Source organism: Tamandua tetradactyla, chromosome 14 (assembly GCF_023851605.1).
Source record: "Tamandua tetradactyla isolate mTamTet1 chromosome 14, mTamTet1.pri, whole genome shotgun sequence".
NCBI lineage: Eukaryota > Metazoa > Chordata > Mammalia > Pilosa > Myrmecophagidae > Tamandua > Tamandua tetradactyla.
In genome coordinates this window covers 14,006,609-14,028,592 of record NC_135340.1, presented here as the reverse complement: position 1 = coordinate 14,028,592, position 21,984 = coordinate 14,006,609, and the positions used below count along the sequence as shown (strand labels likewise).

The window sequence follows — 21,984 nt, the reverse complement described above, 5'->3', positions numbered from 1 at the left end:
TTTTTACAGCATAGCCAGGGTCTTCCATTCATTTAACAAATATTGGATGCTTATCATATGCCAAAGGATCTTTTTGGTGCTAATGGTATAATAATCAAGAAAATAAAAACTTATGACTTCTTGGGCCTTACATTCTAGTAGAGGAATGAAAAGATGAATTGGCAAAATACGTAGTGTCTTAGATGGTGGTGACTGCAAAGGAGAAAAGAGTACAGGAAGGAGGGAAATAGGGAATGTCAGTGTCAAGGTTTAGAAGTTGGCATTGTAGATAGGGTAACACAGGGAAGACCTTTTTATAAAGGTGATATTTCATTAAAAACTTGAAGAAAGTGAGTGAACAAGACATTTACTATTTAGGGGAACTGTGTTTCAGGCACAGAGAACAGTAAGTGCAAAGTAGCTTAGGTTCAAGAATGCCTTGTGTGTTTGAATGAGGTGAAGAAGCAGATCAAGCTGGGGACTAAGTGGTAGGAGATGAGGGTGTGTGATGTGGGGAAAGACAGAGCCTTGTAGGTCACAATTAGGGGTGTGGATTTTACTCTGATGAGACAGCTGAATTTTGGAGGATTTTGAACAGGCAATCTTTCAGGGGCTTTGACACTTATCTAGGTCAGGGACATTGATGGCTCAGACCTCATTGAAGGCTATGAAAGTAGTAAGAAGTAGTTTGGTTTGGGTACAGCCAACAAATCCATCAGAAAATTCTGATGGATTGGATGTGAGATATGAATGGAAAAGAATGGTTAAGGATAATTAGAAGGCTTTTGGTTTGAGCATCTGGAAGAATAGTGCTGATGATAACTGAGATGAGTGGCTTATAGAGGAGCAGGTTTGGCAGGAGTTTTTCAGGGATCGAACCTTAGACCTGCTAAGTTTGCAATATCTGCTTGACATCCAAGTACAGCCAGACTACATAGGTTTACATGGGTTTACTAGACCAAAATTCAAAAAGGAGTCCAGCAGTCATCAGCATACAGATAATATTTAAAGTTATGAGATTACCTAGAGAATAAGTAGAGATAGAAAAGAGATAAAACTTCTAAAAATACCTTATCCTATCATATCTCTGCTTGGAACATATCCCTCAAAGGCTTTATATTCTCTATTGCCTTTCATTATGTGGTTTTATATAAATCTCTTATTTTAGTCAAGCGGGTGTATTTATGTTGCCTAAGCTGTCCTTTTGCGTTTACGCTCTCCTATTTTTACTCATCCTATTCCTTTTACTTAGCATGCTTTCTCACTTGCTTTCTACCCAACTTAAATCCAGTTTTCTCCAAGCAGTTTTATCTTATTACCACAGAGTGCTTTCTTTTTCTTTTGCATACCAGTTCTATTTCATGTTGTAAAATTCTGCCTCTTTATTCCACCCCTTCTAATCTTGTCTGTCTTGTAAAGTCCATCATAATTTCATATGTGTTCTGATTTTCTAATGAGCTAGTGATACCTGTGCCAGGGAGCATTATTTTTAATACTTTGTTTTCCACAGTGGTCAGAACCTCAGTTCTATTCCTCAGAGCCAATCTCTGAGGAAAGTTTTTCCAAACATGGGAAAGCCGGAATAAGAGAAGCTGTTCAGGAACATCTGGGCACTGACTCTGCTTTCTCCCCCTAGATAAGTTTGTGACCTTATTGACACTAGGTTTGCCTCAAGAACCAGCGGAGAACTGGATATTTGTAATTTCTTATTGTTAAAGGGCATAGCTTGTGTGGGTTTGCTCTTCTTAAAATGGTAATGTAGGCTCTGAGCATAAAAGAGAAGTCACACATTAATAATTGAACTTGTTAAATATAGCAAGACTCTACCTTGCCCTGTCACTATACAGTGCATGACTCTAGAGGTCAATGAAAGCTGTGCTGAGATATGTATGTTATTATCTGCTTCTGCTGTGAGTAGCAACCTCACTGCTAAGTTTTTAGATCTTTGGCTAAGTATATATAAATGTAACCTTATGTGTAGTGTATGTGTGTGTGTGTGTGTGTGTGTGTGTATCTTTGTGAGTGTGTGTTTATTTTCTTCTGTCTAATTCATAGCTGATAGCTAACATTTATTCTGGGCTTACTTATTATGTACCACTAACAGTTCTAATACTCTACATGTATGAACTCTTTTACTCTTCATAACATCCGTGTTAATTAAGCATTATTATTATGTCCATTCTGAGATAAGGAGATTGAGGCAAGGAGAGGTTGAAGTAACTTTCTTTAGAGGAGCTATTAATACTAGAGGCAAGAGATTTGATTCAGAACTTGTATTTTTAACTGCCAAATACTGTATTAGTAAATTTGAAACATGTCAGGCCAATTTTAATTACTTCTTTTTTTTTTTGTCATCTGATGTGTGCCTCTATAATTTAAAATACTATACTTATGCTGCTATTTCTATATTCATCAATTTAGGCAATGACTATGGAAATGTGTTCTAGTTTGCTAGCTGCCGGAATGCAACACACCAGAGACGGATTGGCTTTTAATAAGAGGGGATTTATTTTGTTGGTTCTTCAGAGGAAAGGCAGCTAACTTTCCACTGAGGTTCTTTCTTATGTGGAAGGCACAGGATGGTCTCTGCTGGTCTTCTCTCCAGGCCCCTGGGTTCCAACAACTTTCCCCGGGGTGACTTCTTTCTGCATCTCCAAAGGCCTGGGCTGAGCAGCGAGTGCTGAGATGAGGAATGCCGAGCTGCTAGGCTGTGCTATATTGCGATCTCTCATTTAAGCACCAGCGAATTAAGTCAAACGTCACTCATTGCAGCAGACACGCCTCCTAGCCGACTGCAGATGTAATTAGCAACAGATGAGGTTCACGTACCATTGGCTTATGTCCACAGCAACAAGACTAGGTATGCTCACCTGACCAAGTTGACAACTGAATCTAACTAACACAAAATGTTTACTATTAAACTAAAAAATGTTGTTCTTCATCAACTCAAGTATTAAGGTAAAGATGAGACTTCAGTTCATTTGCACTATTTTTTGCTCCTTTACCCTCCTTCAAATTTTATAAAGTAATATATTGTTATTGTTATTTCTTCTATTGATTATCTTTGTAACTCCAATATAGCTAATCCTCTATGCTTATTCTCTTAACTATCAGTACTATCTCTTATTCCTCTCTATATAATTTGAGGATATTATCACTCATACCCTTTAGTTCAATTCTTACCTCTCTCCTACCTTTTAACTTTTGTCAAATAGTCCTTTACTTAAAAATTATGAAAGTGGATACTATTTATATTCCATTTAAGAAAGACAGTATACCATTGTCAGTAAGAATGAAGACATTGGAACCAGACTGCCTGGGTTCAACTCCAAGCTCTCCCACATCCTAACTATGTGACCTTGGGCAAGTTTTTGAAACTTTCTGTGTTTCACTTTCTTCACTCTAAAATGGGGATAATAATTGTACTTACTTTATAAAGGTTATTGTGAAGATTGAATGACTCAACATATGTGAATATTAAAAACAGAACCTGGTACATAATGAGTACTTTGTGAATAATTGTATTAGTGTTACCACAATTTTTCTGTAATGATAATGAACTTTGCCATGCCTTCATTTTAGTTTAGAAGTTGAAACCAGTGAATAATATTTATTATTTAACTTATTATGATTATACAGTGTAGAACTGAGTAGTACTCTTTGATGATATTTCTTAGCCTCTGAGTCCGAAGTCATGACCTTTAATCAGACTACTTCTAGGACCAAAGTGAGATGGGTTATCTTTTCTTCTCTATAAATGCCTCAAAATTATATAATATTTTAATTTACTTTAAAATGAACTGTGTAATGTTCTTAGATATCTCCCACCTCCACTAGAGTTTGGAATTACTGTTTTTTTTTTCTTTTTATTGCTAAAAGAATAAGATACCTTCATCATATTCTAAAAATTAAGTGATTTCTCTCTGCCACATTTGATTATATGAACTTACTTCCTTCTTGGAGACAGTCGTTTTACAAACTATGAAAGAAAAAATTGATAAATTTATAAAAAAAGTGATAATTTAAAAAAATTTGCTCAACCAAAAAAAACTGTTAAGGGATTGAAAAGACACATCACAGCTGGGAGATAATATTTGCATACTATATATCTAATAAAGGATGTATATCCAAAATGTGTAATGAATTCTTAATGACAATAAGAAAACAATGTTAAAAATGGGCAAAAAGGGCGGGCCGCGGTGGCTCAGCGGGCAAAGTGCTTGTCTGCTGTGCCGGAGGACCTCGGTTCGATTCCCGGCCCCAGCCCATGTAACAAAAACGGAGAAACAGAATACAATAAAACAAGAAAATGTTTAAAAATGTTTCCCTTTCCTCCTTCCTTCCTTCCTTCTATCCTTCCTTCCTTCTCTCTGTCTTTCCTTTAAAAAAATAAAAAAAAAAAAAAAAAAAAAAAAAAAAAAAATGGGCAAAAAATCTGAACACTAAAAGAAGCTATGCAATACTAGATTGTCAACAGTATTTTTCAATAGGAAATTACAAGTTAAAACAAGAGATGCTACTACTCACCTATAAGAATTACTAAAATACAAAAAACTGACAATACCAAATGCTGATAGAATGTGAAACAACAGGAGCTCTCATACTTGGTGGTGGGAATCCAAAATTCTAACCAAACTCTTTGGAAGACAGGTTGACAGTTTCTTATAAAGAGAAACATAGGCTGTGACCCAGCAGTTGCATTCCTAGGTATTTATCAAACCTGTTTGAAAACTTGCATCCATACAAAAAAACTACATGTGTTTTATTCATAATTGCCAGCTTTATTCACAATTGTAAAAAACTGGAAATAACCAAGAAATCCATTACTAGGTGAATGGAAAAACAAACTGTGTTATATTCATATAATGAAATATAATTCAGTGATAAGAAGGAATGAACTATTAATTAAAGCTACAACATGAATAAATTTTTAAATTTGCTAAGTGGAAGTAGTCAGACCAAAAAATCTACATACTCCATGATTCCATCCATATGAGATTGTGGAAAGGGCAAAACCATAGGCATGGAAAGCAGATCAGTGGTCGTCAGGGGTTTGAGGAATGGGGAGTGTTTGCCTAGAGGAAGCACTAGAGATGAAAATAATTTGTATAGTACTTTGACCTTGCATATTTGTCAAAGCACAGAGAACTTTATAGTACATAGAGAGAACCTTAATGTGTTCCAATTTTTAAAAAATCAATCAGAAATAGTAGCAGATATGTGTGTGTACATGGGTTGGTACATCTACGTATTTTGTGGATTGAATCATATTCCCCCTCAAAGACTTGTTCAAGTACTAATACTGGTCCTCTGGTTGTGAACTCATTTGTAAATGGGGTCCATGAAAATACTAATAAGGCCAGATTGAATCAGGGTGGGCCTTAATCCGATATGATGAGTCCTTATAAGTAGAGTAAATTTGGACAAAGGTTGTGAAAGAATAGCTGGAGACAAATCACCATGTGATAGATATAGAGACTGAATTATAGATTGCTGGCAAACCACCACAAGAATGCTACAGATTTCAGAGAAAGCATGGCCTGTTGAAACCTGGATTTTAGACATCTAGCCATCAACACTGTGAAACAATAAATTATTGTTTTTAAGTCAGTCAGTCTGTAGTATTTGTAATAGCAACTCTAGCAAACTAAAACAACTTATATTTTCCATTTACAGCTGTTGAGAAGGCTTAGAAGAAAGGATATCCCAGTAGAATGAGTACCTTATGCCCAGATCTTCATTTCTAATTTCATTCTCCAGTGAAAGGAATCAAGGATCCTTGTAGAAATGGCTACTTCTAGGGTGAATACAGCAAATATACAGAATGAACCTGGAGCATCTTATAGTGCCAAAAAGTAAGGAAGTGCTCAAAAAAGAAAATGATAGAGACATGTCAAAAAGATATGGGAGCCAGTCTGATAGAGCTCCCAATGGTCAAAACTAGAACAATTTGAGCAACAAAATATATAAGGCTAATATTGGATTATAACCCAAATATAAAGTAAATAGCCACAATTCTATAATGATATAAATAAATGATTGTATAAATAAATAATAGGGAGAAGAAATAAATCTCACATACAGAAGAACCCCAAATAATTTATATAAAGACTGCCTTTAAAGAGGTGGAGCCGCACTCAATGCCTTGAGTGTGGGTTGTGCTTAGTTACTTACTTTCAAAGAGTACAGTATGGAAAGAGGAGAAATAGTAACTTTGTTGTGGAGAAACCTGGCCAAATGATCCAGGTTAACATCATCAGTGATATCATATTGTTAACACATACCCTTGATATGATCTGATGAGAGTTACACTTTATCTCTGCGTCTTTCTTCCAAAAACTGGTAATAGAACACCAGTCTAGCCATGAAAAAAGCATCAAGCGCAAATTGGGGGATATTCAACAAGAATACCAATATGTCAAGGTCATCAAAAACAAGGTCTGAGAAACTTGCAAACCAGAAGTGGGTAGGGAGAAATGATGACTAATTGTAACATATTCTGGATAGGATCCTTGAACAGAAAAGAATGTTAGGGAAAAATTAGTGAAATCTGAGTACAGTATGTAGTCTAATTAATAGGAGTACACCAGTATACATTCCTTAGTTGTGGCAAATGTATAATGTAAGAAGTTTATCATATGGAAAACTGGGTAAGAGTTATATGGGAACTATCTTTACAACTTTTTAGTAACTCTAAAACTATTCTAAAATTAAAAGTTTATTCAAAGAAATCAGTAAAAATATTTAATTATTTAACTTTGTATGATTACACAATAAGAAATAGTACACTATGGTTTTATTTCTTTGTCTCTGGGTCCAAAGTTATGAACCTAACAGTGTGTCCAAGATCAAGATCAAATGGATTATCTTTGATTCTACTCCATAAATTCCTCAACATTATATGATGTTTTGATTTGCTTTATAATGGAGCCATGGGGTGGGTGTCAGTGGGTTGGTCTGTATGTCTGTCAATCTGTTATCTATCCAACTATCATCTATCCCCTTTTCCCACTGCCCCCCCTACTTTCTTCTAAGTAACAAAAGAATAAGATACCCTCAAATAGCTTCTCTGTCATAGGGTTATATGAACCTATTTTGTTCTTTGAGAGTCCTTTGAGAGCCTTTTCTCTATCTGACTCACTTAGGATTTGTTACCCTCTAGGTCTACTCTACAGCTGTCATTCTGGATCTTCCCTTTATTGAATTCATAGGTTAGATCTGTTCCTTAGATCCAACATTTTCTTTGTTTCTCACCTCATTTTATGGAAAAACATCCTCAGTATCTTCAGAACATTGTTAATGATAAATTGGAGGGTTCTTATTTTTCTGAAAATGTTTTTGTTTGACCTTTGACAGATAAATAGGTATAGAATTATAAGTTCAAAATATTTTCCCTCAGAACTTTGAATGCATGACTCCATTGGTCTTCTAGCATTTTGTTGTTAATGAAAAGACTATGGCTGCTTAATTATTATCTCTCTGAAAGTATTTAAATATTTTCCATATAAAATTCATGCTTAGAAATCTTATTTATTCATTGGATTGGCATTTGATGTAGTCTTTTGATATGAAGATGTATTTCCTGATTTTTTTAAAATTATTATTTCCATCCCTATATTTTTCTCTGTTTTCTCTTTCTGTGACTCTTGTTGGATATTGGACCTCTTAGGTTTGTCCTCCATCTCATTGTTTGTTCTTTCATATCTTCTCTTTTTGCTCTGTGTTCTAGGAAATTTCCATGTAGTTTTCCAATTCTTTCAAAAAATTTTCTTCAGGAGTCATTTATGTTTAATGAACTTTTATCTCTTAGCACTTCTTCTATGACATCCTATTTTTGTTTTATGGATGTCTCTTCAAAATTCTATAAAGTTACTAATTAGAATTGTTTTTAAAAATTGTCTTTTTCTTGAGTAATCTTTGTTTTCTCTAGGATTAGTTCTGTTTCTTTTTTTTTTTTGGTCTTCCTTGCTGCTATTTTTTTTATATGTCTAAAAATTCTTTAAAACTTTTTAAGAATAAAGGATATATTGGTCATTGTGGTAGTAGACCTGAGTTTCCTTTGCTGTTGAGTAAATAGGTCTATTTCCAATGGGCTTCTTTTGGTGAGTGAGAGCCTGTTTATTGTGGATGGGTTATATCAACTGGAAGGCTTTATTTTAGGATGTGTAGGCAGAGGCCTGGATATTAGCTGGCATCCCTTCATTACCATTAGACTTCATTCCGGTTATCATCACCTAATCTATGAACTCTAACTCTCTGTTATTGCATTTCTTTGGAAAAGAGCCCTTTCTTTTTGACTTGGCACAAACCCTGGACTGTTAGTTTTTCTACCCTTACGTAGGTGAGAGGCCTTTCTCTTTTCCAAGAGTCGTCTAGATAGTGTTTAATATAATTTTCTGCTTATTTTTCCCAATGAAGTTTAGAATTTATTCTATACTTTTCTGTGGGAAAGTACTTAGATACAGGGGACAAGGAGTGGGAGGATTGGAGATGATTATAATAATACTATCAGCTCCATTTACTTTGTGCCAGCACTCTTTCTGTGATTTCCACCTCAAACTCAAAATGCCTTGTATTGGTTTGCTAAAGCTGCTGGAATACAACATACCAGAAACAGAACAGCTTTTATAAAGGGAATTTATTAAGTTGCAAGTTTACAGTCCTAGGGCTATGAAAATGTCTAAATTAAGGCACCAACAGGAGGGTACCTTCACTCAAGAAGGGCTGATGCCTTCCGAAACACCTGTAGGAAGACATGCTGCTGGAGTCTGCTGGGGTCTTTGGCTTCTGGACACCTCTGTCAGCTGGGAAGGCACAGGGCTGCATCTGCTAGCTTTCTCTCTCGGTTTCTTGTTTCATAAGGCTTCCCCAGGAGTGTTTTCCTTCTGCATCTGCAAAGATCTGTGGCTGGGTGGGTTATAAAGCTTTTTCCCAAAATGGTTCACTCTTAAAGGACTTCAGTAAGTGACCCCACCTTCAATGGGTGGAGACACAACTTCATGGAAACCACATAAAAGGTACCACCCACATTTGAGTGGGTCATGTCTCTATGGAAACAAGTTAATCAAAAGATACCATTCAATAATGCTGTATCAGGGTTAAAGAACATGGCTTTTCTGGGTTGCACAACGCTTTCAAACCAGCACATGCCTCTAATCAGAATCATGTCTATTCTACTTTTTGGTGACAGGTCTGTTCCAGTGCCCCCTTCTAGTCAATGGAATTACCATCCATTCTATACTTCTAGCCTGGAACCGAAGAGATGTCCTGGAGAGCTCTCTCAACCTCATTCCCTGTATACAGTGTGTAAAGTCAAGTCTAGGCAATTTTACTTTCTAAATCTCTCTTCAACTCCTCCTGTTTTCTTTCTGCTGCTACCACACTAGTCCATAGTCTTGGCATGGACTATTATCCAAAATTCTTTTTACGTGTATCATTGCAATAACCACGTGTCTTGTCTTTTATGATAGCATCACACTTCTAACCCTTCACTCTTCCTCAGCCCCCTGTCCCCTATATTAGAAATTCATTCTCCATACTACAGCTGGAGTCCTCCTTTTATAATCCAAATCTAGTTTGTTATTCTCTTGCTAAAAATGTTTTGGTGACTTTTTATTTTGGGATAAAGATTGTATTCTTACCATAGCATACAAGGAAATGCTATTATTGTTGAGACTGAAAAAAATGTAAATGTGTTGGGATAGCTGAGGACTTTCTAATGTAGCAAGTTTTTAAACTATAATTATAGAGTTAAGGACCTATCATCAGGATTTTCCCTAAACTCATATTTAATCAATGAAGGCAAACAGGTTTAATACAGATTGATAAATTTGCAAAATTAGTAGACTTTGAAACATCTTTAATTGCTCTTCATTTGCATTTTATAGACACCAGTTTTTCTGTTTTCTGTCTTTATTAATTTGCTTATTCTAAGTATTTCATATGAAAGAAATCATATAGTATTTGTCTTTTGTGTCTGATTATTTCACTCAACATGGTGTCTTTAAGGTTCATCCGTGCTGTAGCATGTATCAAAACTTTTCATTCTTTTTTATGACTGAATAATATTCCATTCATTGTACTCATCATATCCATTCCTCTGTTGATGAACAGTTGGGTTGCTTCCACCTTTAGGCTATTGTAAATAATACTGCTATGAACATTATAAATATCTTTTTGAGTCCCTGCTCTCAGTTTTTTTTGGTATATACCTTGAAGTGGGATTGCTAGGTTACGTGGTATTTCTCTGCTTAGTTTTTTGAGGGATTGCCAACATGTTTTCAACAGTTGCTGCACCATTTGACATTTCTACCAACAATGTACTAGGGCCCCTATTTCTTCATATCCTTGTCAACACTTATTTTCCATTTTTTAGTCACAACCATCTTAGTAGGTGTGAAATAGTATCTCATTGTGGTTTTGATTTGCATTTCCCTAATAGCTAATGATGTTGAGCATCCTTTTATGTTCTTATTTGCTATTTATTCTTCATTTATTTTTGGATAAATGGCTGTTCAAATTCTTTGTCCATTTTTTTAACTTTTTTTATTAATTAAAAAAATTAACAAACAAAACATTAAGATATCATTCCATTCTACATATACAATCAGTAATTCTTAATATCATCACATAGTTGCATATTCATCATTTCTTAGAACATTTGCATCGATTTAGAAAAAGAAAAAGACACAGAAAAAGAAATAAAACGATAATAGAGAAAAAAAAGATTATACATACCATACCCCTTACCCCTCGCTTTCATTTACCACTAGCATTTCAAACTAAATTTATTTTAACATTTGTTCCCCCCTATTATTTATTTTTATTCCATATGTTCTACTCTTCTGTTGATATAGTAGCTAAAAGGAGCATCAGACACAAGGTTTTCACATTCACAGAGTCTCATTGTGAAAGCTATATCATTGTTCAATCATCAAGAAACATGGCTACTGGAACACAGCTCTACATGTTCAGGCAGTTCCCTCCAGCCTCTCCACTACATCTTGAACAACAAGGTGATATCTACTTAATGCATAAGAATAACCTCCAGGATAACCTCTCAACTCTGTTTGGAATCTCTCAGCCATTGACACTTAGTCTCATTTCACTCTTCCTCCTTTGGTCGAATCTTTGTCCATTTTTAATTGTGTTGTCTTTTTGTTGTTGAGTCATAGAGGTTCTTTGTATTATAATTTTAGATATGAAACCTTTATCAGATATATGATTTCCAAATAATTTCTCCCATCCTGTTTGTTGTCTTTTCATTCTCTTGATAATGTCCATTGATGTGCAGAAGGTCAGTTTATCTATTTTTTTCTTTTGTTGCATGTGCTTTTGATGTCATCCTTTGCTTAACACAAGGTCCTGAATATATTTCCCTATGTTTTCTTCTAAGAGTTGTCTAATATTAGTTCTTATCTTTAGGTCATTGTTCTATTTTGATTCAATTTTTGTATATAGTGAGAAGTAGATGTCAAAATTCATTCTTTATCATGTGGATTTCCACTTGTCCTACCACCCATTTTTGAAGAGACTATTCATTTCCCATTGAGTGGATTTGGTGCCTTTGTCAAAATCAGCTGACCATGGATGTGGGGGCGGGGGTTATTTCTGGACTCTTAGTTCTATTCCATTGGTCTGTATGTCTGTCCTTATACCAGTACCACACTATTTTGGTTATTGTAGCATTGTAGTAAGTTTTGAAATCTTGAATTGTAAGTTCTCCAACTTTGTTATTTTTTTCTTCAAAATTATTTTGGCAATTTGGGCTTGTTGCATTTCCATTTGAATTTCAAATATTGGCTTTTCCATTTCTGCAAAACAGGCTGCTGGAATTTTAATTAAGGATTACATTGAATTTGTAGATTGCTTTAGGTGGTATTGGCAGCCTAATGATAGTAATTCTTTTAAACCATGAGATTTTCCATTTATTTAGGGTCTTCTTTAGTTTTTATGGCTTTTAAAATGGTTTGTGCTTTTTCTTTTACCTCCTTAGTTAAATTTATTTCTACGTAGTTCATTCTTTTAGAATAAGTGGAATTTTTTTTTATTTCCTGTTTGGATTGTTCATTACTGGTACTTGAAAACACAGCTGTTTTTTGCAAGTTTTTCTTATACATTGCAACTTTGTGAATTAATTTATTAACTTTGGTAACTTTCTTAAAGAATCTTCAGGCTTCTCTCTATATAGGATCATGTCCTTTAGAATAGATAGTTTTACTTTTTCCTTTCTAATTTAGATAACGTTTATTTCCTTTCCTTGCCTAATTGCTCTGGCCAGAACTTCTAGTACAGTTGTGGTGGTCACTGTAACATTTTTGTCTCCAACAGTCTTTTACTGTTGAGTCTAATTTTAGCAGTGGTTTATCATAAATGCCTTTTATCATGTTGAGAAAGTTACCTTCTGTTTCAGTTTTCTAAGAATTTTTTTAAATCATGAAAGGATGTTGGATTTCATTAAACACCATTTTTGCATCAGTTGAAATTATCATGTGGTTTTTTTCTTCTTTGTTTTATTAATGTGGCATATTATATTGACGTTTTAAAAATTGAATCACCCTAAAAACAAAACAAAGCAAAATAATCAAATAAAAACTAAAAACAGAGAAAAACAACAACAACAAAAAAAATTAAATCACCTTGCATTCCTGGGATAAGCCCTACTTGGTTGTTGTATTCTGTTTTCAGTACTTTTTTGAACATTTTGCATCTATATTCATAAAAGATATTGGTCTGTGATTTTCTTTTCTAGTGCTGTCTTTTTTTTTTTTATTAATTAACGGAAAAAAAGAAATTAACCCAACATTTAGAAATCATACCGTTCTACATATGCAATCAGTAATTCTTAACATCATCACATAGATGCATGATCATCGTTTCTTAGTACATTTGTATCAGTTTAGAAGAACTAGCAACACAACCGAAAAAGATATAGAATGTTAATATAGAGAAAAAAATAAAAGTAATAGTAGTAAAAACAAAACAAAACAAAACAAAACAAAAACCTATAGCTCGGATGCAGCTTCATTCAGTGTTTTAACATGATTACAATTAGGTATTATTGTGCTGTCCATTTTTGAGTTTTTGTATCTAGTCCTATTGCACAGTCTGTATCCCATCAGCTCCAATTACCCATTATCTTACCCTGTTTCTAACTCCTGCTGGACTCTGTTACCAATGACATATTCCAAGTTTATTCTCGAGTGTCGATTCACATCATTGGGACCATACAGTATTTGTCTTTTAGTTTTTGGCTAGACTCACTCAGCATAATGTTCTCTAGGTCCATCCATGTTATAACATGCTTCATAAGTTTATCCTGTCTTAAAGCTGCATAATATTCCATCGTATGTATATACCACAGTTTGTTTAGCCACTCGTCTGTTGATGAATATTTTGGCTGTTTCCATCTCTTTGCAATTGTAAATAACGCTGCTATAAACATTGGTGTGCAAATGTCCATTTGAGTTTTTGCCCTTAATTCCTTTGAGTAGATTCCCAGCAATGGTATTGCTGGGTCGTATGGCAATTCTATATTCAGCTTTTTGAGGAACCACCAAACTGCCTTCCACAGTGGTTGCACCATTTGACATTCCCACCAACAGTGGATAAGTGTGCCTCTTTCTCCGCATCCTCTCCAGCACTTGTCATTTTCTGTTTTGTTGATAATGGCCATTCTGGTGGGTGTGAGATGATATCTCATTGTGGTTTTGATTTGCATTTCTGTAATGGCCAGGGACATTGAGCATCTCTTCATGTGCCTTTTGGCCATTTGTATTTCCTCTTCTGAGAGGTGTCTGTTCAAGTCTTTTTCCCATTTTGTAATTGGGTTGGCTGTCTTTTTGTTGTTGAGTTGAACAATCTCTTTATAAATTCTGGATACTAGACCTTTATCTGATATGTCATTTCCAAATATTGTCTCCCATTGTGTAGGCTGTCTTTCTACTTTCTTGATGAAGTTCTTTGACACACAAAAGTGTTTAATTTTGAGGAGATCCCATTTATTTATTTCCTTTTTCAGTGCTCTTGCTTTAGGTTTAAGGTCCATAAAACTGCCTCCAATTGTAAGATTCGTAAGATATCTCCCAACATTTTCCTCTAACTGTTTTATGGTCTTAGACCTAATGTTTAGATCTTTGATCCATTTTGAGTTAACTTTTGTATAGGGTGTGAGAGATGGGTCTTCTTTCGTTCTTTTGCATATGGATATCCAGTTCTCTAGGCACCATTTATTGAAGAGACTGTTCTGTCCCAGGTGAGTTGGCTTGACTGCCTTATCAAAGATCAAATGTCCATAGATGAGAGGGTCTATATCTGAGCACTCTATTCGATTCCATTGGTCGATATATCTATCTTTATGCCAATACCATGCTGTTTTGACCACTGTGGCTTCATAATATGCCTTAAAGTCAGGCAGTGCGAGACCTCCAGCTTCGTTTTTTTCCTCAAGATGTTTTTAGCAATTCGGGGCACCGTGCCCTTCCAGATAAATTTGCTTATTGGTTTTTCTATTTCTGAAAAATAAGTTGTTGGGATTCTGATTGGTATTGCATTGAATCTGTAAATCAATTTAGGTAGGATTGCCATCTTAACTATATTTAGTCTTCCAATCCATGAACACGGTATGCCCTTCCATCTATTTAGGTCTTCTGTGATTTCTTTTAACAGTTTTTTGTAGTTCTCTTTATAGATGTTTTTTGTCTCTTTAGTTAAATTTATTCCTAGGTATTTCATTCTTTTAGTTGCAATTGTAAATGGGATTCGTTTCTTGATTTCCCCCTCAGCTTGTTCATTGCTAGTGTATAGAAATGCTACTGATTTTTGAATGTTGGTCTTGTAACCTGCTACTTTGCTGTACTCATTTATTAGCTCTAGTAGTTTTGTTGTGGATTTTTCCGGGTTTTCGACGTATAGTATCATATCGTCTGCAAACAGTGATAGTTTTACTTCTTCCTTTCCAATTTTGATGCCTTGTATTTCTTTTTCTTGTCTAATTGCTCTGGCTAGAACCTCCAACACAATGTTGAATAATAGTGGTGATAGTGGACATCCTTGTCTTGTTCCTGATCTTAGGGGGAAAGTTTTCAATTTTTCCCCATTGAGGATGATATTAGCTGTGGGTTTTTCATATATTCCCTCTATCATTTTAAGGAAGTTCCCTTGTATTCCTATCTTTTGAAGTGTTTTCAACAGGAAAGGATGTTGAATCTTGTCAAATGCCTTCTCTGCATCAATTGAGATGATCATGTGATTTTTCTGCTTTGATTTGTTGATACGGTGTATTACATTAATTGATTTTCTTATGTTGAACCATCCTTGCATACCTGGGATGAATCCTACTTGGTCATGATGTGTAACTCTTTTAATGTGTTGTTGGATACGATTTGCTAGAATTTTATTGAGGATTTTTGCATCTATATTCATTAGAGAGATTGGCCTGTAGTTTTCTTTTTTTGTAATATCTTTGCCTGGTTTTGGTATGAGGGTGATGTTGGCTTCATAGAATGAATTAGGTAGTTTTCCCTCCACTTTGATTTTTTTGAAGAGTTTGAGGAGATTTGGTACTAATTCTTTCTGGAATGTTTGATAGAATTCACATGTGAAGCCATCTGGTCCTGGACTTTTCTGTTTAGGAAGCTTTTGAATGACTAATTCAATTTCTTTACTTGTGATTGGTTTGTTGAGGTCATCTATTTCTTCTTGAGTCAAAGTTGGTTGTTCATGTCTTTCCAGGAACCTGTCTATTTCATCTAAATTGTTGTATTTATTAGCGTAAAGTTGTTCATAGTATCCTGTTATTACCTCCTTTATTTCTGTGAGGTCAGTAGTTATGTCTCCTCTTCCATTTCTGATCTTATTTATTTGCATCCTCTCTCTTCTTCTTTTTGTCAATCTTGATAAGGGCCCATCAATCTTACTGATTTTCTCATAGAACCAACTTCTGGTCTTATTGATTTTCTCTATTGTTTTCATGTTTTCAATTTCATTTATTTGTGCTCTAATCTTTGTTATTTCTTTCCTTTTGCTTGCTTTGGGGTTAGCTTGCTGTTCTTTCTCCAGTTCTTCCAAATGGATAGTTAATTCCTGAATTTTTGCCTTTTCTTCTTTTCTGATATAGGCATTTAGGGCAATAAATTTCCCTCTTAGCACTGCCTTTGCTGCATCTCATAAGTTTTGATATGTTGTGTTTTCATTTTCATTCGCCTCTAGGTATTTGCTAATTTCTCTAGCAATTTCTTCTTTGACCCACTCGTTGTTTAGGAGTGTGTTGTTTAGTCTCCACGTATTTGTGAATTTTCTGGCACTCCGCCTATTATTGATTTCCAACTTCATTCCTTTATGATCCGAGAAAGTGTTGTGTATGATTTCAATCTTTTAAAATTTGTTAAGACTTGCTTTGTGACCCAGCATATGGTCTATCTTTGAGAATGATCCATGAGCACTTGAGAAAAAGGTGTATCCTGCTGTTGTGGGATGTAATGTCCTATAAATGTCTGTTAAGTCTAGCTCATTTATAGTAATATTCAGATTCTCTATTTCTTTATTGATCCTCTGTCTAGATGTTCTGTCCATTGATGAGAGTGGTGAATTGAAGTCTCCAAGTATTATGGTATTTGTGTCTGTTTCCCTTTTCAGTGTTTGCAGTGTATTCCTCACGTATTTTGGGGCATTCTGGTTCGGTGCGTAAATATTTATGATTGTTATGTCTTCTTGTTTAATTGTTCCTTTTATTAGTATATAGTGTCCTTCTTTGTCTCTTTTAACTGTTTTACATTTGAAGTCTAATTTGTTGGATATTAGTATAGCCACTCCTGCTCTTTTCTGGTTGTTATTTGCATGAAATATCTTTTCCCAACCTTTCACTTTCAACCTATGTTTATCTTTGGGTCTGAGATGTGTTTCCTGTAGACAGCATATAGAAGGATCCTGGTTTTTAATCCATTCTGCCAGTCTATGTCTTTTGATTGGGATATTCAGTCCATTAACATTTAGTGTTATTACTGTTTGGATAATATTTTCCTCTAACATTTTGCCTTTTGTATTATATATATCATATCTGATTTTCCTTCTTTCTACACTCTTCTCCATACCTCTCTCTTCTGTCTTTTTGTATCTGACTCTAGTGCTCCCTTTAGTATTTCTTGCAGAGCTGGTCTCTTGGTCACAAATCCTCTCAATGACTTTTTGTCTGAGAATGTTTTAATTTCTCCCTCATTTTTGAAGGACAATTTTGTTGGATATAGGAATCTTGGTTGGCAATTTTTCTCTTTTAGTAATTTATATATATCATCCCACTGTCTTCTAGCTTCCATGGTTTCTGCTGAGAAATCTACACATAGTCTTATTGGGTTTCCCTTGTATGTGATGGATTGTTTTTCTCTTGCTGCTTTCAAGATCCTCTCTTTCTCTTTGACCTCTGACATTCTAACTAGTAAGTGTCTTGGAGAACACCTATTTGGGTCTAATCTCTTTGGGGTGTGCTGCACTTCTTGGATCTGTAATTTTAGGTCTTTCATAAGAGTTGGTAAATTTTCAGTGATTATTTCTTCCATTAATTTTTCTCCTCCTTTTCCCTTCTCTTCTCCTTCTGGGACACCCACAACATGTATATTTGTGTGGTTCATATTGTCCTTGAGTTCCCTGATACCCTGTTCAAATTTTTCCATTCTTTTCCCGATAGTTTCTGTTTCTTTTTGGAATTCAGATGTTCCATCCTCCAAATCACTAATTCTATCATCTGTCTCTTTAAATCTATCATTGTAGGTATCCATTGTTTTTTCCATCTTTTCTACTTTATCCTTCACTTCCATAAGTTCTGTGATTTGTTTTTTCAGTTTTTCTATTTCTTCTTTTTTTCAGCCCATGTCTTCTTCATGTCCTCCCTCAATTAATCGATTTCATTTTTGAAGTGGTTTTCCATTTCTGTTCGTATATTCAGCATTAGTTGTCTCAGCTCCTGTATCTCATTTGAACTATTGGTTTGTTCCTTTGACTGGGCCATATTCTCAATCTTCTGTGCGTGGTCCGTTGTTTTCTGCTGGCGTCTGGGCATTTAGTCAGATTTCCCTGGGTGTCGGACCCAACAAGGTTGTAAGATTTTTCTGTGAAATCTCTGGGTTCTGTTTTTCTTATCCTGCCCTGTAGGTGGCGGTCATGGCACACGTTGTTCTCACATGTTTGGAAGGGATCCCCCCGGTCACCGTTCTCCGCGGCCTGGGGTTTCTGATCCAATTCTCTCAGTTGGTCCGGGGGGCCGCGCGTGGTGGGGGCGTCAGTCGCTGTGGCTTGAGGGGACCCTGTGGCTCCTTTATTAATTCCCGTTTTGGTGTTTGGTTGGTACCCGTCCCTGCCACTGTCAGAAATTCCCTCCTCTCCCTGGAGGGGTGTCGGTCGCCGGCCGCAGCGGCTCGGTGAATTCGCCACCGGACCAGGAAGCCGCCCGTGGGGGAGGGGCGTCGGTCGCCGGCCGCCGAGGCCTGGGGAATTCGCCACCGGACCAGGAAGCTGCCCGCGGGTGAGGGGCACTGGTCGCAGGCCCCCTCGGCTTGGGTAGCCCTCTGATCCGAGACTTGTAGCCGGTCCAGGTAGCCGCCCACAAAAGAGGGGCGCCGGCTGCCGTGGCTTGGGTAGCCCTCTGATCCGAGACTCGTAGCCGGTCCAGGAAGCCGCCCGCAAAAGAGGGGCACTGGCTGCCGCGACTTGGGAAACTTGCCTCTCCGAGACTCTCAGCCGGCCTGGGAAGGAGGGAGGGAGGAGCTCCGGCCGCCACAGCTGCCGCGGCTCGGGGAATCGCGCGCTGCTCGGGGATCTCACCGCAGCAGAGTCTCGCGGACAGACTAGCCAGTCCAGACTGGGGTACGTTGTGTGTCCATTCCCTGCCGTGGCCCCACGAGCTGTTCTGCACTGTTTCTGTTCACCTAGTAGTTGCTCTGGAGGAGGAACTAAGACGCACGTACCTTACTAAGCTGCCATCTTGGCCCCTCCCTCTTGTGCTGTCTTTATCTGACTTTAGTCACATAGAGTCAGTTAAGAAGAGTTCCCTCCTGTTCTGTTTTTTGGAAAGTTTGAGAAGGATTGGCATTACTGCTTTTTTAAATGTTTGGTAGAGTTCGGGAATGAAGCCTTATGATCCTGGATTTTTCTTTATTGGGAATCTTTTGATTACTGATTCAATCTCTGTACTTGTTATAGGTCTGTTAATATTTATATTCTTCTAGAAATTTGTCCACTTCATCTAGGTTCTCTATTTTGTTGGCATACAATTGTTCATAGCATTTTCTTGTAATCATTATTTTTGTGTCAGTAGTAATGTGCCCCCTTTTGTTTCTGATTTCAGTTTTTTTGTATGTTCTTCATTATTTTCTTGGTCAGTCTGGCTGAAGGTTTGTAAATTTTATTGATTGTTTTTCAATGAATCAATTTTTAATTTTGTTAATTCCCTCAGTTGTTTTTTTTTATGTTCATTTCATTTCTCTCCACTCTAATCTTCCTTCCTTCCTTCTGCGAACTTTGGTTTTACTTTACTCATCTTTTTCTAGTTCCTCAAGATGTGAAGTTAGGTTTGAGATACTTCTTTTTTTTTTTAATGTAGGTGTTCATAGGTATTTCAGTTTGCTAAATCTTCCAGAATGTAGAAAATGGATTGGCTTTTACAAGGGAATTTCAGTTACAAATTACAACTCTAAGGCTATGAAAATGTCCTTATTATGGTACCAACAAGAGGATACCTTTTCAGAGGAAAGGTGGCTGGCATCTGGGGTTCCTCTGTCACATGGGAAGGCACATGGCAATGTCTGCTGGCCCTTCTCTCCCAGGTAGGTTTCAGTATGGCTAACTCTGCTCCTGTGGGTCCGTCTGGCTTCTACTGGGAAATTTTCTTTCTTAGCTTCTCTAAACTCTGTGGGCTCTCTTAAATGATTAGTAAGCTGATTAAGATCCACCTTGAATGGGCAAGGTCACTTCTCCATGGAAGCAACCTAATCAGAAGCTCCCCCCAACAATAGATCTGCCCCCACAAGTTTGGATTAAAAGAACATGACTTCTGGTGTACCTAACAATTTAAAACCAGCGCAGTAGGTATAAATTTCCTTCTAAGTACTGCTTTAGCTGTATCCCATATGTTTTGGTATATTGTATTTTCGTTTTCATTCATCTCTGAGTATTTCCTAATTTCCATTTGACTTTTTTCTTTGACTTTTTGGTTGTTTAAGAGTGTCCTGTTTAAGTTCTACATATTTGTAAATTTTTGAGCTTTCCTTCTGTTGTTGACTTCTAACTTCATTCCATTTGGATCAGAAAAGATACCGTGATTTTAATGTCTCCTTTATAATGTTATTGTTTTAGACTACATCTTTATATGTAATAGGATGATAATATTTTGATAATATTTTAATTATTATTGTACACATTTGCCTTTTATGTCATATAGAAAAAGAAAAATCACTTACAAGCCAAAAGTAAATTAATACAGGGTTCTTTTTTTTAACACAGGCAGGCAGTGGTAATCCAACCCAGGTCTCCGGCATGGCAGGCAAGAACTCTGCCACTGAGCCACTATTGCCCGCCCCTGATACAAGGTTTTGTATTTACCTATGTAGCTACCTTTACCAGTGATATTTATTTATTATGATTTGCGTTACTGTCTTGCAAACCATAATAAATAAATTTTTTTTTGTTTCATGAAAGACTCCCCTAAGCATTTTTGCAGGGCAGGTCTTCTGGCAAAGAACTCCTCTGATTTTTGCGTACCTGGAATCTCTTAATTTCTCCTTCATTCTGGAAGAATAATTTTGCCAAATATATCTATAGGTATAGGTATTTTTGCCAGATATATCTATAGGTGTAGGTATAGCACCTATAGGTATTTTGGTGGACAGTTTTTCTTTTAAGTAATTTAAATGTGTCCTCTTCTAGCTTCCATGGTTTCTGATGAGAAATAAGTTGTTATTCTTATTGACAAGTCACTTCCCTGTTGTGGATTTCAAAATGTTCTCTTTATTTTTTGTTTTGAATATTTAGGCATAATAATGAGTCTTTATGTAGGTCTTTTTAAGTGTATCTTACTTGGAGATTATTGAACTTCCTGGATGTGTATATTCATGTCTTTCCAAAATTTGGGAAGTATTCTTTTTTTTGGATGTATGTCTGGAAATCAAACCCAGTCTCTCACATGAAAGTGAGGATTCTACCACTGAAACACCCATGCATCCAGATTTAGAAAGTTTTTGGCCATTATTGTATCAAATACTCTCTTGTCTTTAAGCACCTCTTATGATGTATATGTTGGAATGCTTGGTGGTGTCCCACAGGTCCCTCAAACTCAATTTTTCTCCATTCTTTTTTCTTTCTGCTCTTCATAATGGATCATTCAATTGTCCTTAAGTTTGCTGATCTTTTCTTCCACCTGCTCAAATCTGTTGTTGTAGTCTGTAGTGAGTTTTTCCTTTCATTTACTGTATTTTCAGCTCCAGAATTTCGGTTTGGTTAGGTTATTTTTTTACTTTTTTTTTTCTTTTTTTTTAGGTGCATGGTCTGGGAATTGAACCCTAGAAGTAATCCATTGGTCTTAGGAACCAAAAATTTGGTGCAACTCCAAATAAAAGTAATGTGTCTCCCTCATGGATGATGGCCTTCTAACCACTGAACTACCTGTGCTCCCCAGTCTGGTTGTTTTTTATAATTGCTGTTTCTTTTATTTTGTTGAGACATTTTCAAATTTCCTTTAGTTCTTCATTCATAGTTTCCTTTAGCTCATTGAATTTAAGACGGTTCTTTTTTTTTTTTTTTTTTAAGTTTGGATGTGTTTTTTTTTTTTAAGTTTTTTTTTTTATTAATTAAAAAAGAATTAACAAAACAATTAGAAATCATTCCAATCTACATGTACAATCAGTAATTCTTAATAACATCACATGGTTGCATATTCATCATTTCTTAGTACATTTGCATCGATTTAGAAAAAGAAATAAAAAGACAACAGAATAAGAATTAAAACAATAATAGAAAAAA

General features: G+C 36.0%; 1 long non-coding RNA gene across 3 annotated transcripts in view; it reads left to right on the top strand.

Moving 5' to 3' along the window:
- The window catches only part of LOC143655605 (uncharacterized), a 35,340-nt gene extending 13,592 nt beyond the window's left edge, over window positions 1-21,748 (top strand). Inside the window, exons 2-4 of one of the 3 annotated variants that reach the window (XR_013162177.1) lie at window positions 5,656-5,834; window positions 20,470-20,555; window positions 21,502-21,748. This is a non-coding gene — a long non-coding RNA (uncharacterized LOC143655605). Of the gene's footprint in view, window positions 1-4,450; window positions 5,835-19,570; window positions 19,794-20,469; window positions 20,556-21,501 lie in introns of those variants that run through there. The other 2 variants (XR_013162178.1, XR_013162176.1) reach the window with 2 other exon arrangements.
- The last annotated feature ends 236 nt before the right edge of the window (window positions 21,749-21,984 follow it).